The 21,227-nt window shown below is 41.2% G+C and overlaps 1 protein-coding gene and 2 long non-coding RNA genes across 6 annotated transcripts in view; 2 read left to right on the top strand and 1 right to left on the bottom strand.

Annotated features, from left to right (window-relative positions):
• Positions 1-334, top strand: part of myo18b (myosin XVIIIB) — a 45,470-nt gene extending 45,136 nt beyond the window's left edge. For all 4 annotated transcript variants that reach the window (XM_030436233.1, XM_030436235.1, XM_030436234.1 and 1 more), the window contains one exon: positions 120-334. The gene's annotated coding sequence lies outside the window, so the exon portion shown is untranslated. The remainder of the gene's footprint in view (positions 1-119) is intronic.
• Positions 335-2,015: 1,681 nt separating this feature from the next.
• LOC115592229 (uncharacterized) lies at positions 2,016-4,325 on the top strand. Its single transcript, XR_003986087.1, has 3 exons — positions 2,016-2,439; positions 3,094-3,229; positions 3,923-4,325. It is a non-coding gene; the product is annotated as an uncharacterized LOC115592229 (long non-coding RNA).
• LOC115592227 (uncharacterized) lies at positions 3,527-6,065 on the bottom strand. Its single transcript, XR_003986086.1, has 3 exons — positions 5,493-6,065; positions 4,423-4,573; positions 3,527-4,242 (listed from the first exon to the last, which is right to left on the bottom strand). It is a non-coding gene; the product is annotated as an uncharacterized LOC115592227 (long non-coding RNA).
• Positions 6,066-21,227: the final 15,162 nt, after the last annotated feature.

Below are 21,227 nucleotides of genomic sequence, written 5' to 3' on the forward strand. Positions count from 1 at the left end.
AACTTTTCGCTGCGTTTCCTGGGAGTGAATCTGAGGTGTTTGATGAATACAGGCCCGGACCTGCGCGAACGATCCTTTCTGCTCTGACCATCTCGTCTTTGTTTCTTCTCTCCCGTCAGCCTCTTTGTGTGTCCACGTCCAGCTGTGAGCTCCACAGACAGACTGCAGACTGCAGGAGATGCAGTCGATGCCGAGAGAGAGAAATACTTCACGAGACAACAAGGACGTTGTTTTTTAAACCTCCTGAAAAATATATTGGTTCAATCCAAAGCACTCAATTAACTGTATTTTCAGATAAGCACTGTTTGTATATGAATAAAAAACTGAAAACTTTTCTGCCTTGTCAATTTATTTGACTTTTTCCTGCTTAAATAATCTGATACTGTCTGTCTTTTTAATGTTTTTTTGCATTAACAGAACCAAAAGTCCAATTTGAATTTATTTTTTATGACATGATAATCTATCAGTCAGCTCTTTACAGGCTTGAATGCATCATCATGATTTCTGTAACTTAGAAGCTTCAAAGCAGGAATGTTTTTAACTTTCAGTAAAGACAGACAATCATTCTTTAGTTTCATTTGCTACTTACTTATAAACCAAAAACACTGTGAGGTCACGCTAACAACAAAAGTCGCTTCCAGGTAGACAAGTGTCGGTTGATTTCAAGGGCAAATCTGAGTTGTTTGTGTGCCATGAATCACACATATGATGTTTTTCAATCAGAATGATCATTTTACAAGTTAGGAAAGTAAAAAAAAAATCTTGTTTTATGTTAAACCGCTCAGTAACTACATCGTCTGGCTCAACACACGTCACAAACATCAACATGGCCGCCAACTCGGCACAGAATAGGTACTTAAAAAACATGAAAGTCACAATAAATCTGCTCGTATTGACAACTGCAGTTATGTGAAAGGACAGTTAGTCAGTTATGTGAGCTGCTGATGTACATGAGGAGCTCTACAATGTTTAAGTTATGAGACGACGTCACTAACGAGACTGTTGGCTGTGTCGTCTAATTCAACAACTTTAAACACAAGCAATCAATCCACACACGTTCAAAGGTCCAGCATCACCATCAACTAACAAAACACAGTTCAGAGGTCTGCTAATTAAAAGGAGCACACTTGAAATATCTAAACATTCTAATTGTTTTCGCCAATTTCTGATTCACATTTAAATTTTCAATGGAAGTCAAATATGAATTCAAATGTGTTAACTTTAAAAGTGCCATTTTATTTCATGTATGTAATATTTTGCTGAACTCATAATTAAATTAATCACCTCATTTTCATCGGGGGATATTTCTGTAAATCAAGCCAGAACGCAGAAGTATGAAAACAATCTTTTAAAACGCGTTCGGTAGTTTCTCCTTCTCAGTCACAAGAACAGCATCTGTTGTTTACATCAGGGAGAAACAGACAAATATAGTCTTTTACAAGACAGTGTCTGCGTATAATTTAGAAAAGAAACTTATGAGGACAGAAAAGACAGTGTTTCATTGTTCCGTCTACATAAAGCCATCTATGGGAGTTGTGATATGATTTCTGATAAAAGTATTACTGCACTTTATCCACTAGTTACAAGTCCATAAGAGCTCATGTTAAACTGCAACAACTCTCCAGGTAAATTTAATATGTTTAAAGCCTCGTACACAAACGGTTCTGATCCTTTTATCTAATTTATCCCTTCATGATAACTGTACCTAGGTGAATTTACATGTAACTCAATAATTTAAATTATATGAAGGTTTAAAGTTATGCATAATTAGGGGGCGTGGTCGCTTTGAGTGACAGGTACCCTGATCACTCAACTCGAGCTGTCGGCCATGTTTTTGATGATGATGCCTGCTGGAGTGTTTTAATTCAGATTTCGGATAACGTGTCTTTCTGTGCGGTAATTTAAAGTGAGATGCCGGAGGTTTGGATTAACGAGGGTGTTTTATCCGGCAGACAGCAGCTGGAGCCGAGGAGCTCCGGAGGAAAACACCAGGAGGCGAGGAGAGATCGGAGTTTGTTTTGTTTAAAGGAGTCATATTATACCCTATTTCTACAAGTTAATCTAGTTCCCTGGTGTCCTAATGAAATGTCTGTGACATGCTTTGGTCAAAATACCATAAGGATGAAGCACAATAGCAGTTCATAACTGTTCAATAACCCTGCCAAAACAGCCCTGTTCAGAACAGTCGGTTTTGAGTGCCTGTCTCTTTAAATGCAAATGAGACACAGGTAATCCACCCACTTCTTCCGGGAGGTGTGACGACGCCGGCACGCTCATGCTACCATGACAACAACTGAGCGTGAACCCTGGGAGAAACATGGCTGCAGGAGAAAACTTTGCTGTCCAACCTTAAATGTTTGAACCAGAGTCAGACCCTGAACAAGAAGGAGCTAGCGAATAAGTTGCTCAATGTAGACTGCAACAAGACGTTTCTGAATGGTGAGTTATGATCTTTATTTTACTTTTTTCTTAAAAATGTGTATGTTTGTACGTCGGTAAATACGGTCGCTGACTAAATACGGTCGACCGCTGACCGCTCTATGTGTAACTCACTGCTTATAAAAATCTAGATGTGTTGAGTAAACATAAGTAGCATGCTATTCCCGTTACACGAGTAAATTTCACAAGTCCGCAATGTTTTTTCGGCAGCTACGAGTGGGAATGTAGCACTTTTATTCTCAGCTACGCCATAATAATGTTAACTGTTACGTCATTATTTTGTCCGACATCTAACTCACAGCCATACACTTTTCACGTGTGTGCGGGCTGGGGCGACTGTCTGCCAGCTCCGTATCCCCCATAGTAATGTCTGTTTATCCGTTTGTACTGCGTTTCAACATAATGCACTAATTCCAATTAATAACGTTACATCGTTGCACATGCTGACCAGTCGTTATTGCTAAAAACATATTCAAATAAAAAAAACCGTTAAACTGATATGTTCCCTTTTTCCCCTCTGGTTTAGGTGTGTACCTATGTTTAGATGCATAACAATGCATACAGCGCCTGAGAATGTCTGCTTGTTGAATGAAAATGTAACTATTCAGTCATATTATCAGTCATCAAACGTCACTTAACCTTTCACATTTACAGGTTATAAGAAGACTAAATCGGCTTCAAAACTCACCTTCCTGCATGGCAGACCACCCTGGCCTCGTACCAGTGTGCATTCTAACTTCAGAATGCACTAAATATCTACAGAGCCTTTACGTCTGAGGGGAATAGAACAGTAAGTGTTTTTTTTTTTTGCATACCGTAAAATATCAAATAATAGCCGGGCGTTTATTTGTTTGTTCCAACCACTTAACAGACCAGGCCTTTGTTTTGGACAGGCGTTTAATTGAGACCCGGCTATTATTTGGTAATATACGGTATAAATTCTGTTATTGTAATAAAAATATGAGTAATGAAATAAATTCAATTTTCCACTTTGTTACATTGCTTATTTTTCTTTTTGAAAGGCAGTTTGACAATTGTTAAAATGTTACATATCAAACACTAGGAAAGATACATTTCTGCAAAAAAATCAATTTGCAAGAACACAGTTTATTAGCAACATCTACACCTAGGTCTATGACAATCTTGCTGCTCATAAATGGTGGAAATACAAATTAGATATTGTGCAGGAATTTATGTTTTGTACTTTTGGATACTCATCCCACTCCTACGAACCTGTCTCTTGATGATCATAATTCTTATGTCTACATGTCAAACACTGAAAGTACAGAAAACAGCTTATATAATTTTATAAATACAAGTACAGCAAACAACACACAACTATTCAAAAAGTTACTGAATGTACAAGTAGTTTTTATTGCCTGTTGTTAAACAGTAGGTAATATAAATATTTACAAAAAAATAAGGTAAATCAAAAACTATGTCTAAATATAAATGTATAACTAAATATATCCACTCTGTTCAGCCGTTACAGATACTTGGCATATAGGAGCTTTGAGAGCTGGTGTTGGGGCTTTCTGGGCTGAAGAGTTTGTGGCACTGCCCAGCTGTGTGGTGCTGCGTATACGGATGGAGTTCCCCGGCACTCGAGGCATCTACGTGGGGTTCAGACCGGCCCTTGACTGAACCTTGTCACATAGTGGTCCATCACCTCCTTCTTGTCCAGCGTTTCTAACTGCGCAGAGAGCACCTCAGGAATGGAGATCTTCAAAACCTCATCTGCGTATGAACCAGGGTCCTGAAAAACCTTCTCAAACACCAGGTCCAAGATGTCATCCACCTAATCTGCAATTAGAAAAAGTGAAATATTGTGCGTACTTTATCGTGTTTTATCGTATATTTATTAAAAACAAAACTAGAAAAAGCCATAGACACTGGTTAATTATATTTTATTTATTTTACAAGTATTTTTTAATGTCTGTTTCATTTTTCTGTGTGATTTCAATAAAAAGGTTTAAAACTTACGAAAGGTTGGTTGCTCCTTCACTGGCTTTGCTGTGTATTCTCCTCCTTTCTTCCACTTTGGAAATGAAGCCTGAACAGTGGCTCACCAGCTGAGGTTGTTGCCTGTGGACGGTCTGTATTTTCATTGAAGTGCAGGGCTGCCAGGTATAGTCTTGGGAGGAAAAATAATACAATGCTAAATAAGAATGCGAGCACATTGTACACATTGCAAAAAATATTCAGAAAATGGTGATTTATTTTCAAATAAATAGCTGTATTTAGAAAAATGCAGGACTCAAATGTCCTCTGATGATGATTAAAAAATCAATTTGATGAGGAAGAATCTGGCAAATCACAATCCGAGCAAACCCATGCACATCCCTCATTTCACATTAGATTTTAGTAAGTGAGCAAAAACGTACACATTTGCGAAGCAACTTTTGTGTGTCCGTGTCTGCATATAACTAACGTTAATCGTAGCACAGCAGGCAGGTAACCCCTGTATCCGACTCCAAAACTAAGTAGTGATTGCTTTACTGCAGATAACGTTTTGGTACTCTCAGATCGGGTCTCTCATGCCAGCAGCTAACACTACACACGTAGTTACATGAATACTAACACAAAGGAAGTCTTTAGCCTCCTTTAGTACAACATGATAATAAATTAACGCAGCCCACCGTCCGTGAACAACTGAGACCATTTCATACCGTCTGCTCGGCCGTGAGCATGTGGAGGAGACGGTCTCCCATGCGTATTCACGTCGGAGAAGTTGTTCGCGGACGGTGAGCTAGCTAGCTAGCTGCTCGGCCTTGAACATGCTAGCCAGCTAGCTAGCTAGCATGTTCACGGCCGAGCAGTTGTTCACCGGCCGATTAGAAGCGATCATATATGAGTATCCTAATTCATTTTCTCAATTCAGTGCCATGTTTTAAAAGACTGCTTATTAACATTACAGTGAATCATATGACCAGTAAGCCCAACGTTGCAACTTAACGTTAGTTCAGCCTCATATCTACATCAACGGTTAGCGTTAGCTCATGTGCTAAACGGCCAAAGTAACACAAACGAAACTGTTTTTTTTAAATACTTACACGGACAGTGGGTATGGATCCATCTTCTAGGAACAATCTCGTTGCCAGTCCAGCTTTATACTGACCCTGGTTGCTGAAACAGTCCGACGTGAAGTGACTGGCACAGACAAAAACACTTTTGCTCACTGAAGCTGGGACGTTTCCCTGAAAAATAAAATTTAGCCACTTCGCTCTGATATCCTCTTTGGTAGGGAAGCGATGACGGGAAACATGAGTATCCATGCATCTCATGACATAGCAGGAGTGCTTGGCTTTCGGGTTGTACATGGTAGCGGTCAGGCTGTCGCGTACGAGTGAGGCGAGAAAATGGCGGATCATCGTTCAGGTAGCCGGCGTAATGTGGGAGGAGATATCCAGCATGAGGGTGGGAGTATTCAAATCACCCGCTCTGTTACGTAACAGCGCGGGTGAAATCCAACTGGCTCCTTTAGAGACACATTTTCTGACTGCGTCCGTTTACAAAACATTGACTTAGTGGTCAAAAATCATTCTTAAGGGGTGGGGAGGCACTCCAGATATGCAAATACACACACTAAAGCAACGAAAAAGTGAGTTTTGCATAATATGTCTCCTTTAAAACTTTTGGGATTAACTGGATTTATCTTCACTCCTGCCTTCCATAACGAGACACAGCAATGTACTGTAACTCTCTTATTTGACTGCTGAATGTAGGAGGGATGTTACGTCTACGTTACGTTACTTAATGGACGTACAGAGAGGAGATGGAGAAAGTAAAGACACCGAAGTAACTGGTGAGTGTAACTTTGCTCTTCCGGTTCCCCTCATTATCTCACATTATTTGTATGGTGATGAATGGAGAGGGACGAATAATTTTTAATCGCACACAAGATGTTTATCAATTGAAAAGATAATTTTCCAAGACAAAAAAGTCTCAGTTTGTCGTAAAACTAATAAAATAATTCGAGAAACTGTAGTTTTTGGTACTTCCGCATTTAGAGCCGACGTCACGCCCCTTTCCGGTTACACTCACGGGACCTCTCGGAAAAAATATCTATGTTAGTGAATGAAGAGAGACAAATAATTTTTAATTGCACACAAGATGTTTATTAATTAAAAAGACAATTTCCCAAGACAAAAAAGTCTCAGTTTTTCTAAAAACTAATAAAATAATTCGAGGAAAAGTAGCGCCGAAGTCACGCCCTCTTCCGGTTTGCTTCGTGGGACCTTTCGGAAAAAAAATATGTATGTAAGTGAATGAAGAAAGACAAATAAATTATTGATCCCGCTCGAATTGTGTCACGAATCACAATGTGAGGTTTTTGTCTATTTTGAAGACATTTTTTAAACAGCTGCACGATTAGATAATTTTTTTACATAAAAGTTAGCTAGGCGCTAAAACCGGAAGTTAGCCGGCTCGGAAGATACAGGTATTTTCATAGCTGGGAAGTCGAATTTATGTGGCTTCACAACGCCACTGAGCAGCTTTCATAAGAATTAATTGTCCTCTGATGCTGATTGTCCAGAGATAATATTGTTTCCTCGCCTTCTCCCTTCATAGATCTATAAGGTTCCTTCTAGAACTTCTCAGTCCAGGTGATTGTACACAAATGAAAACATACAGGTGTATATTTTATCCTATTTCTGCCATAATATCTTCCTGAATCCTGCACACAGGACCTCTAAGTAAATGTACTGGAGTTAATTCAACACAGTGTTATTTTTCAGCAACACTCCACAGTATATTCACACAGTTCTTCACACCTGGAAGCTGTCCAGTGCGAAGCTTTACATACAGCAGCTGAGGGAGCTGAGGGTAAAGTACTTCCATCAAGGACGTGTAGCTGATAAAGAGAGAATAAGAGAGATAATTTCTCTTTTTCTGCACATTCATTTTCCAGTTAGCGTCAGCATATCAGGTCAATAGGCTGCTTACCCACAGCCAAAAGCTTCCAGTCACGATCAAATCAACAATTAAAATGTTCTATAACGCTGGATGCTTAAACTAAAAGGCTGACCTAATGTGGGAGGTCAGTTCACATGACAACAGAGTGTGCACTCTAGATAAAGTTAAAGTAAGCCTCCGTGTCTGAAGGTTAAGGCCGAACTGTCGGCGCTTCATTGGATATGTTTTCTATGTTCTTTATCCCCATCTGTTGCTCTGCATGAGCCGAGCCAGAGTTCAGCAAGAGGTAACATTTACTGCAAGTAACCTCGGATAAAAACCATCTGCAGCCGGCGGAACAAGCAGATGAGACGTCTGCACAGACTGAAGGAAAACTGTCCTCTGCATTAGAGCCAAAACCAAATAAACTGAAGTATTTCTGTCACACTCCAGCTGGCTGTGGCATTATTTAGTAGAGCTGCAACTAGTGATTATTTTCATTGTCGATTAATCCGTCCAGTATTTTCTCAATTAATCGATTAGTTGTTCGGTCTATTAAATGCCAGAAAATGTCCATAAATGTTGACCAGAATTTCCCAAAGCTCAGGCTGATTTTCTCATATGTTGTTTTGTTGTTCAGTTTACTGTCATGAAAATATTCACATTTAAGAAGCTGGAATCAGAGAATTTTTAAAAACTTTTTTCTTAAAAAAAAATCTTTAAATTATGATTTATTGGGGGGATTAATTAAATATTTGCAGTAATTCTCCAGACTAGGGTTGTCACGATACTAAAATTTTCAACTCGATACCGATAATCAGGAAAATATTCGATACTCGATCCCATTTTCGATACCACAAGGATAAAAAAAGACCCCAAAATTTAAAAGAAATATTTTTATTAACAAGAAAAATGCAAAAAATAACCTCTGTTACAACATGTAACAAAAAGAAACTGCAACTATGATAACAAGTTTCAGGTCTGAGGTAGTGCAAAAAATAAATAAATGAAATTATCAATAACAATTAGAACAATATTTTGAGGTTGTACGCTGTGCACATCTAAATATTCGATACTTTTGAAAATGAGTATCGTATCCGGATACAACATTTTAGAATCGATACTTTTTTGAGTTTAGATACTTTTGACAACCCTACTCCAGACACATAATACGATGCAAAATCATTCTTAAATAACAAAGATGGAAATTATATTATTTCAAACAGTTCTTTTAATCACTGAGAATTTATTACAAGAAAAAAAAATACACTTACCTTCCTACCTTTGTTGCTATGGCAATGGCAGCACATAGTGTTCCAGTGGCCAGTAGTTCCTCAAAATCATGCTACGTTTTAGTTTTTTTGACCATAATTTTTTGGCTTTATGGCTGAAACACGTGCTGCTCATGGCAGAAATGCCGTCTGCGTCGTTGGCGAAGACAGTTGTTTTGGATTAAAAGCAGCAGACTTGGAAACCATCACGGCCCGCGGCGTCTTTCTGACCAACCTGACCGCCCCAGGGAGGAAGGAGGTTTGAATAAGAGCCATGCTAATCCAGCTCCTGGCTAATGTCTGGTCACAGGGAAAGGAAATTGACTAAGTTGGACCCAGTTGCATCTGTTGCGATCGACAGGCGGGCCGTGTTCTGAGCTGACAGAGCGCAGGACTACAGCTGGATGAGGCGAGGTGGACTCTGTGTTGGTCACTGCTCACACACACAGTCAGTGTTTCCCAGATGTTGAACTTCCAATATGAAGAAGCCGACCACATCATCTTTACCATCTTGTTACTGCTGCTTACATTCACTCATGTATATTTTTACATAAATATCTGTGTACATGCTGTGTTTGTGTAGCATGAAGGAGTTTAAGAACGTTCATTTCATTATTCAACCCCGTTGTTGTGTAATGACAAACACATAATCTCGTAACCTTCCTTCTCATCAGCTGTTCTGCCCACAACTTCACGTTCGCTTCATCATCTCGCTGTCAGTCTCAATACTGAAGGAAATCAAGCTCTGATATTACCTGATTTTTTTAAATCCAACTCTGCCTAATGAAATTTTAAGGTGAGAGTAATGATAGGAGTCATGGCAACCAAGATAATTAGTTTATAAGAATATCTCCAGTTTCTGATGATAGGCTCGTGGATTATGGACTTAATTTTATGGATTTAAACTATCTGAAAGTGATGGAGATTCCACTCTGAGTCTTGAACTCTGTGAGACGTTGATGCAGCACCCACGCAGCATCTTAAGCTCTTATGTTTCCGCGATTGTTTAATCAATGTAATCTCTACCGTGGCGCAATAAAACACGCCCCCGAATGTCTGCAGGGCCTGGACGTTTGGGATCGATTCACCCTTTCAGGAATCATCAGTGTGGTTTTCACAAAAAGAAAGAAATGAGGGAGGCTGTGAGATTCTGTCCATTTCCTCTCCTGTCTTGTTTCTCGCAGGAGGGAACGTCGAAGAAAGGCAGGAGAGGAAACACACTGCGGTAAAGAGGGACAGAACAAACACAACATCCTGTAGCATTGCTTCAGAATCCTTATTGGTGATTTCCCGAGAGTCTGCAGCTTTTCCATCCACTGCAGTTGCTTTTTCACTGATTTGTTCTTTCTCTATGGTTGGCTTTATGTTTCTCAGGCATAGCTTTTTTTCTTTTCTTGTTGAAATAAGGAATCACAGTATTGCCATGACCTGCTCAGCCTGCGCAGCTTCTTTACTGTTGGCCCACCTGTCATGCTTTCTGTTATAACAAAGTACATATGCAGCTACAGTAAAACTGATCATCATGTCTAAGTGTTTCTGAAAGCAAGCCAGAAGTAAACAAAAGCAGCTTCTCAATTCCACATGACAACTATTGATTTTTCCAGCTGAATAAACAACTGTCAGGGTACATTTTAATCAAGCCAGCCAGTTAATTGAGCTGATGTTGACATCATCTTTGTTAATCTTTTAGAGGCATCATCTTAAAATGACCTTTTAGTGTTTCCGGCTGACTAAAGCTATCGATGCTCAAAATGAATCATATCAAAATGTGCAGTCTTGTATTATTATGTTAAAGGGATATTCTGGTGTAAGTTTAATCCATGGTCTAACACACCGTGAAACTGTGTTAGACTCCCTCTCGAGAGATCAAGTTAGCAGACGGCTAGCAACCTCAGAAACGACCACACGACAACAATACACTGCAGTAAATGGATCCAAATATAAACCGCCACCAAAAAGCCACAAATAATGCTCAGAACAGCACCAAACTTCAGCAACAGTAGAACCAGCAGGGTTCGTACACATTTTTCAAGGTCAAATTCAAGCACTTTTCAAGCACTTTTAAGGGTCATTTACAAAATTTTCCAGCACCTTATCGCTGGAGTAAAATACATATCTACAGGAATATTTATATACTCATGATTTTTTTTTTCACTTTTAATCACAATTATGTACATTGTATTATGCTGTAAACATCTAAAATTATGTTTCATAATAGAAACAACTTTAAAAATGAAAGGAGAACACAAAGTTTCATCCAAAAAAGGGAAGCCACTTGGCGTTCTTCAGGCACACTTAGACAGAGACAAAGAGAGACCTGAGAGCAGCCTGTAATTTTCTTTTTTGACATAAACTTTTCTAAGCTGTTCGCTCATTCATCAAAGTTTATTAATATTGAACGTGTCATCAGTCCAAATTGCATCAAATTCACCTTCTCCTCAGCCGTCCTTCTTTATTGCTACCAGGCTGCATGTGTGATGATTCACACACACACACACTGATTTTATTTCTCCTTGTAATAAGCAAACTATCCTGTCTCATCCCAATGTTGCCAAAACACAGAGTTATAATGTCAAGCACTTTCAAGCACTTAAACTAAAATCCAAGCACTTTTCAGACCTTGAAAACACAATGTTGAATTTCAAGCACTTTCAAGGATTTCAAGCACCCGTACGAACCCTGAAACAGGGTCCCAGCACATATTTCGAGGCATCAAACATTTGATATCGTTGCCGTATTTGTCGGAAAATATAAACAAAACTCACCACCCGAGAAGCCTTCCTTGTTGTGGGGAAGCCCTGTGAGTCGATTACCGAGTGCAGTAGAGTCCCGCAGCTCAATGATGATCATTACTGCGGGACTCTACTGCACTCGGTTATCGACTCATTTACTGCAGTGTATTGTTGTCGTGCGGTCGTTTCTGAGGATGCTAAAACTACGCTAGCTAGCGGTTTGTAAACTTTATCTCTTGAGAGGGAGTCTAACACAGTTTCACGGTGTGTTAGACAGTTGATTAAACTTACACCGGAATATCCCTTTAATAATGGAAATTAAAAACAACATTTTGTAGGAGTTGAAGCTGTGCGGCCCTCCTACGAGATGACGATACCAGTGGTGAGAACTGTGGCTCCAAGCTAATTGAAGTTTGAGACCTGTGCACTACAGGTAGTAAGCTAGTTAGGTATACATGCTAACATTAGCAATGTAAGCTAGTTCAGAAAAGATGTCAGAGCAGCAAACAAACAGCTTCCCTACACATCTGCTCGTGTTTTTGGTTTTTTGGAAAGGCTGAAAAATACGTTGAATTCAAGCTCAGAGTTCAGCAGTGCACAGGTGACAGTAGATGATTGGATTAGATGGATGATTTTGTGAATTACTAATCCGTCTCTAACTCACGAAGCTGTTTAAACTGCTTGTTTTCATTTGCTGTAGCAGATCTACGGAGCAGTTGATTTTCCATGAAGCCTTATTTCAGACTTTTAGACGATAATCCCCCTTTTCTAACATCTGTTCTGTCACATTCCTGGAAAAGTATTTGGGATTATCCGACTTGTGCGCTGAACTCTACTAGCTGTTGAAATGTGCCGTTACTCGTGGCCCACTTTAGCACCTCAGCGTGATGAAGTGTGTCATACATAAGTGTTCACTGATTGGCTTGATGCTTGAGTGTTGACCTAATTATTTTAAGTGGCACTGTTGAGCTGCAGATCCCTCGACGATTTAATGCGACTCTTACAACACGACTGTAGTCCAGAATGATGCGCAGGATTTTATAAAGATCCAAAGCAAACATGATTATTTAATTAGAGCTTAAGTTACAGTCAGCTGTTATTTCTCAGTGTTGCCACACAGGATCACAGTTTATCTTCAAAGTACTTTCAGGCTGTTTGAATCATTAAAGTTCTTTGACATGAGCTGTAACGTCTCTGCCAGTTCATTTATTATTGGCCAGTTCTTCACTTTCTCATCTTTCTGTGCTATTTTTATTGTACAATATGACACTTGTTCTGAGTTAAAGGGTACTGTCGTGCTCCTTCCACCTAACATTTTCTGGGTGGAGCTGAAGAGAAATGAGTCAGAGGAGCGAAGGTCCTTATTATAGTTAGAAGTTTATAATATTTGAAGTTTCCAGTTATAACATTATGAATCCATTATGGCTTCATTTAACATCTTAGAGAAACGATGTACCGGCTGATCCCTAATGTTTGCGCTTATTGTTAGGTGGCGGCCTCTTGTGGCCGTAGTAATAATTACAGCTGCAAAGGAGGAAGTCAGAAGATGGATTATAAAGAGCGACAAAGTCCGCGTAAGGAGGAGGACAGGGAGGATGGTTGGATCAACAAACTCTGGACTTTACCACAGGATGCCTATTATGACGCAGTTAACTGATTTAATGGGTTTTTCAAAACCTAACAAAGTAGTTTTAATGCCTAAACTGCGACCGTTCAATTAAGGTGCGGTACGTCTTGTGCTGCAATGGTCATGTTGTTCTGGGAATCATTAGCCGTTTTCAGACGGGGCAGCAAGCCGCCAATTTGCCCGTCCTTTTGGCGGCTCGGTCCGCGGTTTTAGACCGAGGCCGGCAAATTGGGGGTCTGTTTTGGTCTGCTGATTTTCCGCCTCGGAGGGTACACTTATTTCCGCCTCGCCTGCTATCTAAAAACGAGGCATCAATGTGCCGGCCTCTGCGTGAGGTGGGTGGAGGTGTGGGTGACCTGCACTGTTGTGCGACCCACAGCCGGGGAGTTTTAAAACCAGGAAACAGCTGATCACAGCAGTCAGTCCATCATTTCATCCGAGGACATTAAGATGAACAACTGGACAGCCGCTGAGATCCAGGAGATGCTAGCGCCTCCTCGGTCTCTGTAGCTGTTTGGTTGTGTTAGCTTGTTGTTGTGTCGGCAAGCTAAGGACCGGTCACTACTTTCAAATTAAAAGCCCCCCGCTAAGAACCCAGTTCTAAACTCCAATGGGGTGCAATGTAAAGCTCTTATTTTGAAGACAAATTTGTTGTCATTGTTCACAGCCCAACTTCGAGCTTCACGTCACGTCACATGTTTACACCTACCTCAGAGGCGACTTTTGGAAAAGGAGGAATATTACGCCTCCATTTTAGAAAGACAGGCCGGCACATTGCCGCCCTTACCTTGGAGCAAATGTGCCGCCTTTTCTATCTAAAAAGGGCTAATGTCAATCGAGCTATTTGGCTTTTTTTAAAGTATGAGAATGTGTTTATCCAGTAAATATATACGCACTATATACAATATGTATCTTGTCAAGGATTTATATTGGACAATGTTGGATGATACGTTCAAATCAAGGAGAACACTGTCACACTGCTCGTGCATTGTCTTCATTTCAAAGCTAACATACTTGTACATGTGCGTTTTGTAATCTGTATTCCTTTCATGATCAGCGCGTAGATATGAACCCCGAGAACGCCGAGCGAAGCAGTCGGCTCTCATTAGGAGCTGCAGAACAGCTGCACATTAGGTATGCCACATCAGTAGGAGACCTTCCTCTGTGATTACATCTCTGCTTCCACACGTTCTCACCGCTACATCCACAATGAGCAGAAATTATGTATATTGAGCCTGATTGTCCTCGCTTGTAATTGCCGTATGATTTACAGTAATAGTCCTGCGTCACAGAGCTGGAGTTTCACTTGCTCTCTGATGCCTGCGAGATTGACTCCTGCTATTGAACATGCTGTCGGCGCTTAACGACTTCAAATAAATCCCGCTTTATGTTCCCTGGATCCTGTTTAGGAAATTGATGAGGGAAGAGCAAATAAAATTAAAACCAAGCGATTAATAATGATTGTCTGCTGTGTGCCAGCTCATACAGTCTATAGATCAGCGAGCTTCTGTTTGTGCGAGGCAAACAAATGTTGGCTGTGGCTCTTCTATTGTGTGTTATCTGACTGCTGCAGGCCGTCGTAGCCAAATGTGGCTTGTTAAGGAATCTTAACAATAGAGGAGCTACGGAGGATCTCCACTTTAGCAAATCTTCACCGCCTCGGGGCGTGTTACGCTCAGCGCCGAACACACACACTGCAGCAGCCACAGCGTGTGTGTGTGTGTGTGTGTGTGTGTGTGGGAAGGAAAGGAGAAGTCAGTGCATTGTGTTTTTGTCCGTCCTGGAGTTAATGCAGGAGGGTTTGTTGGTTAATTTCATGTCCCAGACAAGCCGTGGATGGAGGCAGAGCTCAGTGTGTAAACCGTCCTGCTCAGTGACCTAAAATATTGTCCCCGGCAGCTTTTGTAGACGCGGCATTGTGTCGAAAGATACTGTAGTCGAAGTAAGTGGTGTGTAAGTAAGTTTGCACAATAGAGGGAGTGAGTGATGTTGTTTGTCTGTTACTGCTGTTGTCTCTTTGTTCTGTTTTTTCCTGCCTGTCAGCAGAGATGCTGGTTAGACTCAGCTGTAAGCAGCCTCACTACAAGGTGTTTCGTATCTTGTCAAGAAACAAAAGCACTTGAAGGAGAAGGTTTGTATAAAAGTCTATATTCTTCCTGTCGTCAACAAATGGAGCTATGGTTGTTAACGGCGCTTAATTAGTACACAAAAAGATTGCAACGTGATCGGTTCTACGTACAGTAGATCTGTATTATATCTGTTCAGGAAACATGATGTACTTTTGGTTAACGGTGAACTAAAAGTAACCGTCTCGAACTAATGAATGAGAATGTGAGTGTTTGTTAACTACTGCAAGAGTTAACAAGGCTCATAATTTCAAGTATGCATTAATAAAATAGGTAATTTTTCATATCGAGTAATCAATGCACCGAAGTGATCACAAATCCAGTGGTGGGCGATTTAGGGCATGAAAACTTAGTCTGTAACATGCAGCTTTCCAGAGATATTTAGTTGTATATTACATATGTGATGTTGCATATGACCTTTTTCACAATAAGGTCAGATCGTTATTCTTACTGCTTAAAGTGAAACATTGCTGTAACACATGACTTTTATAACGTTTTACAAAAGAGTTTATATCGAAGAAGAATATCTCAGAGCAGCGCTTTTAAAAGAAAGATGCTATAAATGCTTAAAAAACGTATCAGTTTCCTCAAACTGTCCAGTGCTGCTGTCTGTTTTAGCTCCTGTCTCTTTAAGACCCCTCCCCCTCCCGTAAACCCCGGTCCTTTCTGATTGGTCGGCTGACACGCGCCTGAGCCAAGTGTCTCCAGTCAGCTGTGTCGTGTTTTTAGCTTCCAGTTAGCTTCACTTCTGTTGTGAGTATAGGCATAATGTATGCATGTGTGTGACATGGTGACATGGTGTGATGTCACAAAGTCAAAGAATTAAAGGCGGGACTACTGGCGAGGCGTTTCAGGAGCGGTGTTTTCTGTGGGAGAGAGGAGCTTCTGATGGTGGACCTTTTTTCAAGTGAAACTCTCCCCAAAATATAACCAAGGCACTTTTTGTGAATGAATACGAGTCAAACCTTCGTGTAAAAGCAAAATTACAGAGGCACTTTTAAGATGTACTGTATTTTAGTTTTCGGGTCAAACTCATTTTAAATGCGAGTGCTACGGGCAAATTAGCGATAGCATCAAAATCTCTATTTTTAAAACAGTAAGAAGTCTCGACACAACATGAAACTTTGCTCGTAGCATCACCAGGGTCTCTACACATGAACACGAGCATTGAGAACATTGTTTGTGTACACAGAGTTTACTAAAAAGAAGGTTTTTGAACAACTCACGTTAGCAGTAGCTTGTTCCGCTCGCCGCCGTCCTGCCAGTGGAGAAGTGTCGATCTCAGAATGTGACGTAACCTGGAGGACAGTTAAGGTGGAACTACTGTCTTCTGGCAGCAACGCGACGCGATATCTCACGTGACTTTTGCAGCTTTTTATTTTAGTATTGTTTCTTGTATGAGGCTCCTTTTTCAACTTCAAGGTCAATATTGTTTTTCGCTAACAACAAAACAACAAATTATCCTGCATTTATATGGAACTAAGCTTTAGGAGCGTTCCACCTTAACTGTCCTCCAGGTTACGTCACATTCTGAGATCGACACTTCTCCACTGGCAGGATGACAGCTAGCGGAACAAGCTACTGCTAACATGAGTTGTTCAAAAACCTTCTTTTTAGTAAACTCTGTGTACACAAACAATGTTCTCAATGCTCGTGTTCATGTGTAGAGACCCTGGTGATACTACCAGCAAAGTTTCATGTTGTGTCGAGACTTCTTAGTGTTTTAAAAATAGAGATTGTGATGCTATCGCTAAAGTGTCCGTAGCACTCCCATTGAAAATGAGTTTGAGCCGAAAACCGAAAATACGGTAAATAGTAAAGTGCCTCTTTCATTGTAATTATGCTTTTACACGAAGGTTTGACTCGTAAACATTCACAAAAAAAAGCCTCTGGTGCATTTTGGTGAGAGTTTCACTTTAACTTTAACATGCAGAACATGTAGAAAAACGTATAAACTGACCATAGACGTCATTTTTAGGAGAAAAGGCTGCTCATAAACAAACAGGACCTTTTAGTCTTTTCTTTGTAATTGATGGATGTTTTCCTATTTGTTGACCGCAGCCTGCACGTCTTCATTCATCCACCCTTTTGTATTCACCGCCGCACCACTCAGCCTGTTTGTGGTAATCATTATAATTGCCTTAATGTTTTTGCTTGTTTGTTCATCATTGTCCTTTGTCTCTTTGCAAAAAAAAAAAAAAAAAAGAAAGCTCTACAAAAGCCCAGTGTTGTTTTTTTGTACTCGGTTCAATGTGACCTCAGCACCTCGGCCGTGTAGTGTGAAGACAGAGACGTAGAAGCGTGAAGCCGGCTGTCGCTGAGCCCGGCTCACTGCGGAGGCTTATCCTCCACTCACATGTATCTGAAAAGAAAACACACAAGCGCAGCGTGAGAACCAGAAGCGATGGGAGGAAAGTAGAGAGATAAAAGAGATGAGATTGGGGGTAAGATGGAAGAGAGGGGAGGGATTAGACGGAGGGAGAATGAGTGCCGATGAGGACGGATGACACTGTGGTGGTGTTGGTGGAGGAGGAGGAGGAGGAGGAGGAGGGAGGGGGCTGATCTTTCTCAGAAATAATGATATCTCCTCTCCTTCAGAGGCCGTTGTCTAATCATTTTATTCTTCGGTTATCAGAGATGGTGGAGACAGCACACTGCCATGTTGGCACACAGCCGACACACAGAGCTGCTCGTCTCTGCGCAGAGAAGCAGAAAAATCAGGGAGTTTATTCATGCGGACAATGATCCTTTTTACAGTCTCCGGATAATAATCACAGCAGGACACCAGCCGAGGGATAATACTATACAGATGATGCACCGCTGTTACACTGAGGACATTCTGAACATTTGCTGTGGAGGGAAAACTTGAAGCCCGTTGAAAGAAATCAGGCTATGTTTAACATTTTTATTTTATAAATATTCTATATTTGTGTTGCCCGTGAGGCGGGAACCTCGAGTGGCTGGAGGAATTATTACAGCTGCAAAGGAGGAAGTGAGGAGACGTAGTATAAAGAGTCTGTAAAAGGGAGGTTGGGAATGGATGGTTTCAATAAGACTTGAAGTCAGGATGCTGCTGTTAACGTACAACATGAAACCAACAGTTGTTTTCACTTAAAGGGATATTCTGGTGTAAGTTTAATCCATGGTCTAAATCACCGTGAAACTGTGTTAGACTCCCTCCCGAGAGATCAAGTTAGCAGACCGCTAATTTACGGAGTTTTATCAACCTCAGAAACGACCGCACGACAACAATACACTGCAGTAAATGGATCCAAATATAAACCGCCACCAAAAAGCCACAAATAATGCTCAGAACAGCACCAAACTTCAGCAACAGTACAAATAGGGTCTCAGCACATAGTCCGGGGCATCTAACCTCCGCTAGCTTAGCTGGATTTCTATTGTGAAGCTAAAAATAGAGTTCAACTCTCCTCCATCAGCTTCCGGGTCGGGGAAGTCCCGACGCGACAATTACCGAGTGCGGTTAGAAATGCTCAATTCCGTTCTTTTCCCTGTCCGCTCTCGATAATAACTGTTATAAACTGGCAGGTAAGACACATATGAACTTTGATTGCTTTTCCATGGAGTCATAATCATACACTTTCATCCATGAGCCACGGAACTCTACTGCACTCGGTAATCGACTCGTCGGGACTTCCCGTCAACAGGAAGCTGCTGCAGAAGAGTGGTAAATTTAGTCAGCTTTTCAGTAGAAATCCAGCTAAGCTAGCGGAGGTTAGATGCCCCGGACTATGTGCTGAGACCCTATTTGTACTGTTGCTGAAGTTTGGTGCTGTTCTGAGCATTATTTGTGGCTTTTTGGTGGCGGTTTATATTTGGATCCATTTACTGCAGTGTATTGTTGTCGTGCGGTCGTTTCTGAGGTTGATAAAACTCCGTAAATTAGCGGTCTGCTAACTTGATCTCCCGAGAAGTAAATTTAGTCCATGGTCTAACACACCGTGACACCGAGTGAGACCCCCTCTTAGAGAGATCCAGTGTTCTGACAGCTAGCGTATGTAGTTTTAGCAACCTCAGAAAAGACCGCACGATAACAATACACTGCCGTCTATGCCTCCACCAAGAAACCGCCATCAAAAAGCCACTCATAGCCACAAATAATGAAAAGTGAACATAACTCACCACTCTCCTGCAGCAGCTTCCTCTTGTGGGGAAGCCCCGACGAGTCGATTACCGAGTGCAGTAGAGTTCTGCGGCTCATGGATGAAAATGTGTGATTATGACTCCATGGAAAAGCAATCAAAGTTCATATGTTTCTTACCTGCCAGTTTATAACAGTTATTATCGAGAGCGGACAGGGAAAAGAACGGAATTGAGCATTTCTAACCGCACTCGGTAATCGACTTTGTTTTACTCCATCGAGGGTGATGTGTCGCGGTTTCTCTCTCGTGACAAATGTACTTATTGTAAGTCGCTTTGGACAAAAGCATCTGCTCAATGCCCTGAATGTAAATGTAATGTAGCTTGTAATGTTTGTAACTGCAATTACAGAAGTGGGCCCGTTGCACAGTTTGGTACGAGTTCGGCACAAAGGGAAACTAACATCACCAGATGCATGAGACTTTGTTTCTTTTCACTCATTTTCTGCAGACAGTAGTGCAGTTACAGTTTGTTAAACCTTGTTGAGACATTAGAATGAAAAGGAATTGCATTTAATAAGCCAATAAAACCAAGCAAAAGTTTTCAAATGGATAGTTTAAGATAAAAAAATTGGCCTTTAAAAGACAAAAGCAAGCGAATAAACAATTACCAACTATAAGGAGCTTATTTGTCTAAATTACTGGAAAGAAAAGGTCAGACTTCTGTTCATGCTAGGTGTGATAAAGTAGTGATTTAAGTCTGCTTATATTCAGCCTTCTGTGACAGCGTTTCTCTTCTTCTGTAGAACTGATGTTGTTCTTTGTCTCCGTGTGTTTCGGCACTCTTGAGTGGACCGACGCCGAAAAACGAGCACATAATAAATGTTGTCTTCGTGCACAAGTCATGTCCTCTCTTCTTTGAATTTCCCCCTGTTTTACGCTCTGTTTCTCCCCCCGTCAGCTCGTCTGGATGTGTCAACAGCTGAGTTACAAGTGAAGAATCATGCAGAAGAGGGCGAGACAGCTGTTGTAGCACGCTGTCTAATGAGCTGTGTGTGTGTGTGTGTGTGTGTGTGTGTGTTACTTCCTTCATATGAAAGCCCAAACATGAAACAGAAATGGAGACGGACACACAGACAGTCTCTGGTTCCCTGTCTGACTGTGGAGCTTTTTTTTTTTTACTTTATAAATTGATATCACTGAATCATTTATAACCTTTTGTCATGCATTATAGACGGGCTCGGAGAGAGAGAGAGGCAGGCAGAGGAGAGTTTGAAGCCCGTTATACAAATGTTGTCTTTTTACATGGAAAAAGCAAAGTGGGTCCGACCAGCTCAGATGTGTGCGAGGGACATTTTTTTTTTTCCACGTAAAAGAGGTCACCGACAAACCCCACAACCATCAGCAGCTCTGCAGCTCTCGGGCAGTGTTTGCTTCGCTCTCCCAGCTCTCACCGTGTTGTTTCCAGCAGCAGCAGGCGGCTGTTTCCGGAGAAAAAGCCTTGAAAAAGTCATCGTACGCGACCTGCTCGGCACCAAACAGCAGACAGCGTCACAACACCAGTCAGCCCCTAGGAGACAGTCTCTTGTCTGTGTTGTTTCCTCCTCTACCGTAGTTTCTAGAACACCGGAAAAAAGTTATAGTGTGTCCCAAACACAGTGTGTCAAATGTAGTATGCCAGAATATCAGGATGTCCTGCTGCATCCGGCTGCATTTTGCAGTATGTTCATGACACTGAACTGCAGATGGAGGGCAGGAAGTCAGTACAAAAGTAACGCTTTACAGTAATATACGACTTTAAGCAGTAACAAAAGCCTTTTTTTTACTGGGCAGCAAGCCGCCAATCTGCTCGTCCTTTTTGCAGCCAGGTCCGCAGATTTAGACAGAAGGCGGTATATTGGGGTCTGTTTTGGTCCTCGGAGGGTTCACTTTTTTCCACCTCCATGTCTATGTAAATCTGAGACGTCGATGTGCCGGCCTCTGCGTGAGACGGGTGGAGGTGTCAATGACCTGCACTGTTGTGCGAACCACAGCTG

This window comes from Sparus aurata, chromosome 12 (assembly GCF_900880675.1).
Source record: "Sparus aurata chromosome 12, fSpaAur1.1, whole genome shotgun sequence".
Taxonomy (NCBI): Eukaryota; Metazoa; Chordata; class Actinopteri; order Spariformes; family Sparidae; genus Sparus; species Sparus aurata.